The following is a 7,559-nucleotide window of genomic DNA, read 5'->3' as shown; positions in this document are numbered from 1 at the left end:
GATGCGAGAGGCCTGGGAAGGCCCCCTCACCAGGGCCTGGGCAGCGTGGGCAGGAGCACCAGCTCCTTGGCTCCAGCGCCACCCTTTGTGGAAGAAAATGGCACCATCTGTCCTGCTGTCTGTCAGCTGAGACACGGTTCCTATTGTTCTGCAAATGCCTGAGCTGTGGAGCCCACGCTGCCAGGAAGCAGGGAGTGGTCGCCCCCAGCCAAACTCTGTCCCGTCCCCCCATCTCCTGCCCAAACTGCAACATGAAAAATGCTGGGTGGGGAACCTGCCACCGGCCGCCCACCCCCAGGCCACCTGCGAAAGTGTTAGCCTCTGAGGCTAACAGGGAACAAATTGTTCATTGAATCAACGTGGCCCCAAACCCACGGTTCCCTGCCAGAAACACACCCAGCCACGCTGGAGCTCTCGAGGGGGCGGAGTCTGGCCACATCTGGCTGGCGGGAGATCAATCCAGCGGGAGACACAACAAGGCTCAGCTTTAAATCAAGTGTGGCCTCATTTATTTTCCTTTGTAGTCCAACAAAGGGTGCCTTCTCGGGCGGGGTGAGGAGGGAGGCCACTCCCCTCGCTCTCCCCGCAGGCAGCTCTGGACAGGAAATAACCACAGCTGGCAGATGCTGCCTCCCCTAATGAGCGCCAGCTCTTGTTCTGAGATGCGCTGTTTGGGATGGTGAAGGCGAGCACACAGAACAGACTGGGCCCATGTGTCAGAGCCCTCCTCCTCGCTGTGAGCACCCAGGTGACGCACGTCCCTTCTGTTCTCGTGTGGTTTTTGTAATCCCAGGGCTGCAAGATTTGCTGCTACATCGTGGAAACGGTTTTAACAAAAATGGACTGCCTCCAATTATATGGTTTTTAAAAATTTTTTTTAATTGATTGATGAGAGAGAGAGAGAGAGAGAGAGAGAGAGAGAGAGAGAGAGAACGTAGATGTTGTTCCACTTATTTAAGCACTCATTGGTTGATTCTTGTATCTGCCCTGACCAGAGATCAATCTGTAACCTTGGCATAGCAGGAGGATGCGTTAACCCTGTGGTCCGCAAACTGTGGCTCTCGAGCCACATGCGGCTCTTTGGCCCCTTGAGTGTGGCTCTTCCACACAATACCACGGCTTGGGCGAGTTTATTTTGAAGAAGTGGCGTTAGAAGAAGTTTAAGTTCAAAAAATTTGGCTCTCAGAAGAAATTTCAATTGTACTGTTGATATTTGGCTCTGTTGACTAATGAATTTGCTGACCATGGCTCTAACCAACTGAGCTGTCTGGCCAGGAACAATTATATGGTTTAAAAACCCCTTCCTTGAATGGCACACCATGGGAGGGCCTTCCAAATGGAAGAGCCTCCAGCCCCATAGAAGACCTGGGTCTTCTGATTTGGGTTCTCTGTGTCAGCTTGAAGTGCGGGGCCCACAGGGCTCCTCTGAGTCCATCGGGGAGACCAGCCTTTGGGAGGTCCTTCCTTGGATTTGCTGGCAGTCCCCACAGCTACCTGTCAACTCAGCGCTCTGCCTTTTGGGCCACAGAGTATAGGTGGCCAGCCCACATAGGGTTTGCACCCCAATCAGACTCAAGGGCACTCACAGCTTCAGTTCCCAGTGACCACCGTTCTGCAGGCCGAAGATATCCAGGGAGCCACACCGGCAGGGCAGTGCTTTTTTCAGGTAAAAAGATATATGGGAAAGAACCCTGTTCCCCAAATCCGGGGTTTGAATCCAGGGTCAGATCCCAGGCGAGGACACTGGCTGCAGAGCGCTCCTGCCAGCGTCTGAGTCTGCAGAGGGCTGCGATGGCTCTGACATGACCCCTTGTTGTGACCGTGCAGCAGCTGGGAGAAGCCAGGGCTATTCTACCATTATCCAGGGCACGGAGTCCCCCATCGAGTCTTTGCCTCACCCTCAGTGTCCACTCTGTTCTTGAGGCCATCCCTCGGCCTCCCGTTCCCCCTCATCGTCTCCCCTCCAACTACAGGCCCAGGTCAGAGGGCACTGCTGGCACCAGGAACAAAGCTGGGCCCATCTGAGGCTCCATCCCCCAGGGAGAGGCTGGGGGGTTGGGGGGAGGCACGGGGGAGCTGAGAGGCCTCACTGGCCATCGGTCCTTCTTTTCAGGAAACACAGGCCCAGGCCAGGGCACGTGAGGACCCTCTGGGAAGATGGTCTGTGGCCTGGGTGTGCAGGAGTTCCAGAGGGCAGTGTCCCCCTGGGCCCGGGACAGCGCCTGCCCGGGCGTCAGCAGAGGGGTGTGCACATGCCTGGGTGCTGGCCTCAGAGCAGATGTCAGACACGCATGCGGGGCTCACAGTCAATGCGGGGGGAGCAGAGCGTGGAGGGCAAGGCAGGTCTTCTGACCACGTGTTCCTGGCCCTGGACCTCACTCATCCTCAGCCTGGGGCCTCAGGGGGCAGGGCTCACACTGGCTCCCCATCCCGGGCCGTATATGCCAAGCACGGGCTCTCTGTGGTGGGCTTGGCAGCATCTGAAGGTGCAGGGAGAAGACGAGGCCTGAGTGTGCCGTGTGGTGGCCACTGACCGGAAACCGGCCCCCCACGGGGAGCTGCGCTGCTAGTGTGAGGCCCAGATTGGGAACATGCCGTGCTGAGAAAGAATGCGAGGCAACTTCAGATTTGGGTTACATGCTGAAATAGTAATGTTTGGGGTCAAATACCATATTATTAAAATGAATGTCATCTGTTTCCTTGGGGCTTTTAATGTGACGACTAGAAAATTCGCCTATGAGCTTGCAATGCCTTCTGTCGGATGGCCCTGGTCCAGGCTGAGGACCATCTGGGCGATAAATCCCGACACCCTGATGTGCTTACTGATAAAGGGTTTCAGAGGAAGGAAGCGTGAGAGGTCTTGCTGAAGTTTTGTGGAAAGGCTCATGGTACCAGTTCACTAAAAGGTAAACATGTCATGATCTTACGTAAGAAGCGGACATCCCGGCCCCGGGATGGATGGCACACAGCACACACGTCTGCCCGTGGCGTGCCTGGTGCCTTCCAGGTGCAGCTAGAGGTCAGGGTTCACAGTGCAGCTGAGCACAGAGGCCTTGCTAAGAGGGTCTGAGGAGGTGAGCCCCCAAGAGCGGGCCCTGTAGCCCGAGGGGTCTCTGCCTCCTCTCCCAAGCCCTGCATGGGCCAGGCAGTGGGGTGAGAGGACGCAGGGGGTGGGGGGGGATTACAAGTTTATTGATTCACTTTAACGGCACTTTCTATATTGCAACCTGTGGCATGTGCATCCTCTCTGGTGACCCTTGTCCGGTCCCTCGTCTCAGCTCTTCCCGCACACACATCCCAGGCCTGTCCTCAGAGCGGTGCTGAAGCCGCTCCAGTTGCTCTGTGGTTGTTGGAAGTTGGTTCCTTCGTAAATTCTTCAGGAAGGGCTCAGGGGGCCGATACTCCCTGAGTGCTTGCAAATTTATGACCTTTTCTGCCTTTATTCTCGCAGAGCTGCTTGGCTGGAGTCAGCCTTCTTGGCTCACATTTTCTTCCCTGGAGTATTTTTAAAACGTTGCTTCATTGTTTTCTAGCAAAGAGTTGCTATTGAGACATTTAATGCCAATCTTATGTTCTTTCCTTTGTAAACAAATTTGGGCTCTTTTTGTTTGAATGTCCAAAGGATTTCCCCCTTATCTTCAGAGTTTAGTTTGTGAGGATATATCTTGATGCTGACTGTCTGGGACGGACACATATCACATGCATACACACACAGACTGCAACCTACCCCAGAAGATATTTCAAAATAAATTAAAGAAATGCAGGCAATATTTAAACTTTGAGACAAGAGGATACATCAGGAACAGAAAAGCTAGTGGTGCTGTAGTCAGATAACAGGCACACATGAAATCAGGAAATACTTCAAAAAACAAAGGAAAGGCAATTTCAGAAATGAAGACTAAATTTAAAAGAATCTAAGAATAGACATCATGGGAAAGCAATCAGAGAAAAGGAACTGGAAATGATTGGTGTGGAGAAAATTAAACAGAAACAAAGAAAAAACACATAAAGGTCTGTGAGAAAGTCATGCGTGTCAGAGGCAGGAAAAGGTGATGGTGAGTGCGTGTGCATGGTGTGTGTGTTGATGTACCTTTGAGTGTGCATTTATGGTGTACAGTGTATGTGTCTGTGTATATGTGTGCATGTGTGCATTTGTGTATGTTGTGTGTGTCTGTCTGGACGTATGATGTATGTTTGTGTGTGTGTATGAGTGGTGCCTGAGTGTGTGTACCTGTGTGTGACGTGTATGCATGTCTGTGATGTGTGTGCACGTGTGTGTAATGTCTGAATGTGTGTGTGATGTGTGTGTGCACGTGCACATGTCTGGGTGTGTGGTGTGTGTCTTCCTGTGCACACTGACAGATTTGCATGGACAGTGACCAGGCAGCTCCTGGGAAGTGACAGGGAAGGTAGTGTCCTCCCAGCTGGGTTTCTCTGGTTGTTATGGGGCTCAGACAGTCCTCCCCACAGAGTACAGCCCCGGTCTCTGCTCAGCATCTTCAGGAACATTCCACGGACTTGTTTACAGAGCACTGCCCTTGGCCCGGCTGCCTGGTGATGTCCTCACCCTGTCCCAGCTGTCCTCGTGGCCCCTCTGACCCTCCCCTTCCTCCACCCACCCCCCTGCTCTGCTCCCGTCCTGGTCCTCTCCTTCTGGGTGAGTGGTATTGGTGATTCGGAGTGCATAGCCCAAGGCCATCCTGGGCTCTGATCCCACTCTCCCGGGCATGCGCTGACCCCTTGCTGGCTGTGGGATGCTGGGATGTGTGGCCAGTCCTGAAGGAGGTTGTCTGTGGATCCTGGTGTCACTCTAGGATGGTCCATGTGAGATTTTAGGACTTTGGGGAGACCAATAGAGCCTGTCATGTACTCCTCTGATTCCCACTCTTTCTCACTTTCCAGCCTCCACTCCACCCCCAGCAGACTTCTCCGGGCTCTGCCTCAAGCCCACGGCTTTGGATGTACCCAGCACTAAGGACTTTCCAATCTTTGACTTCTCTCCCCCGCCAGGCACCAGCGCTTTCAATGGATCGAGGGGTGGGTGCCAGGGCCTTCCTCCCAGGCAGGCAACACCGTGGGTCCTCTGTGCGTCTGCATTTTCTCAGAAACACAAGCAGTGGGTGAAGGTTAGAGAGGAGACATTTCTGAAGAATCAGAATGGGGCAAAGGAGAGGTCTGTTTTCACAGGTTTGTAATGACTGAAAATGCAATACAAAAAGGAATAAAATTTTGGGTGAAAACCCTGAAAGGGGCCTATGAGTCACAAGCTGGAGCCAGGACCGTGGGGACAGGAAATGATGGCCCTGTGGCTGCCTCCGTGGCCAGCTCACAGCTGTGCTGGAGCCACATGTGGTGTCTTAGACCAGTGTTTCCCAACCTTCTCTCATGATGAGAATCACCTGGTGGAGTTGTTAAAACACAGATTCCTGAATCCCAACTAAGAAGTGCTAAACTAGAATTTTTGGGAACATACAGGTAAAATTGTATACTTAACTAGTGCTCTAACACAGATGTTATATATACAGAGCACTAAGTTAGGTATGCAATTTTACCTATATGTTCTCAAAAATTCTAGTTTAGCACTTCTTAGTTGGGATTCAGGAATCTGTGTTTTAACAACTCCACCAGGTGATTCTCATCATGAGAGAAGGTTGGGAAACACTGTCTTAGACCATCCAGCTTCTGGAATTGGGAAGACCAAGGGGGTCTTGGTTAAGGCCCTACCTGCAGTGTGTTTTTGTTTTAACTGTGGCCTGCACTGACTCACCCACAAATGGCACAAATGGTTTCAGTGAGTGGAGCAGCCGGTCCTCTCAGGGTTCCTGGTGCCGGCCTTCTCTGTCCACGTCCGGAAACAGCACACTGGGCCTGGGAAAGCCCAGGTATAAGGAAGGCATGAGCCTGCCAGCTCCTGAGTCAGCGCAGGCCTGGGATAGGGCCTCAGATGCGGGGAGACAGAGAGGCTGGCCATGTGCCCAGGCTCAAAGGTCAACAATGCAAATGCCACCTATTCTCATATCCTCACCTGCCCACGTCATGGCCAGTGCCCACCGCCACTTGGAGAAAAACGTGAACTTCCAGGGCCAGTGGGAACGGCAGCACCTGGAGACGCTCATCTGTTATGTGGATTCCCTCCTGTCATCTGAATCCCGGAGAACACATCCCACACCCATGGTCTCCCATGGCCGTGGAAGTGGCCTCTGGAGACGGGCCTGCCCCGTGCTCAGCAACAGAGCCAGGTGGCTCTGAGCCCAGTCGCCTCAGGACTGCTCTCCCCGGGACCATGGGGCTCCGTAGGATTGTGGTCCTCTTGTCCACAGTCTCCCTTTGGTGTCAAAGGGACAGACATGGGGTAGTGGTGCTGGATGCAAAGCATGTAGTGACACAAGCAGGCAAGAGCGTATGAGGGCTGGGCCTCCAGATTGCTCTGGCTGAACCCACCCCACCTCCCACCCACAGCCAGTTACCTGGAGCCGTGAGGACCATCCAGGATGGTGGAGCCCAGGGAAGAAGGTACCTTTGGGGTTCCTCTCTCATCCAAGGGCTCCCACAGCCACTCACCAGTGATGCGCCAGGTGTGTGGACAGACAAGATGTTCTGTTCCCTTGTGCCTCTGCTGGATGTGAGGCAGCCAACCTGAGCTTGGTCCCACGACGGTGGGCCCTGCTGTCTTCGCTGCTCTCCTTCTGGAGTCTGGCCTGTGTTGGACCCTTGCCCGTTTGTTGGATGGCCAGTGAGTGCTTGCAGAGGCTGGGGAAGGAGGAGGAGGCCTGAGTGGAGTCCTGTCTGGTCTCCACACACACTCGGCCTCAATGGAGGACAGGGGCCCAGCACCCAGCACCCAGCACCCAGCACCCAGCACGATGGGCCATCCTTGTCACCCGAGAAGGCTGTTGTGGGCCTAGGTGGGGGGAGAGGGGCTAGAACGCTCCCGGCCACGTGCCTCAGAACGTGTGTGTCTAGAGCCAGCATAGGAAATTTGCCAATGAAACAGGAGGGACCAGAAGCTAAAAAACCACACAATAAAGTATTGGTTTTTAAAAGATGAGCCCTGAGAAGATCAAGAACACCCTAACAAAGTGGCGAGGAGAGGGCCAGGGCACAGATTCTGAACATCAAAATAAAAGGGAAAGGCCACCACACCTTCTGTAGATACTTAAGTGTAATGCGGTTATTTTGAAACACTTTGTGCCGTTATGTTTTCAAACACAGAGGCTATGGGTGAATTCATAGATAAACACACATTTCCAAACTGTCACTAGGAAAGAGGAGAAATCTAACTCTGTTAAAGAAATGGACCCTGCAATTTAAAATCTTCACACAGATAAACCTCTAGGCCTAAGTGGATTTAGTAGTAAATTCTTCCAAACGTTTAGGAAAAAATTGATATCAAACTCACACAAATCAGTCCATCGAGTGGAAAGAGGAAACACTTCCCCAATAACTCCATGAGCAGCATAACCTCCGTGTCCAACAACCAGAGACATTACCAGAAGAATAACTACCAATCCATCTCACGCACATGAATGCAAGAGTCCCACACAAAATATTAGCCAACC

Source organism: Pipistrellus hanaki (assembly GCF_964339955.1).
Source record: "Pipistrellus hanaki genome assembly, chromosome: 4".
NCBI classification, from domain to species: Eukaryota; Metazoa; Chordata; class Mammalia; order Chiroptera; family Vespertilionidae; genus Pipistrellus; species Pipistrellus hanaki.
This window is presented reverse-complemented; position numbering follows the sequence as displayed.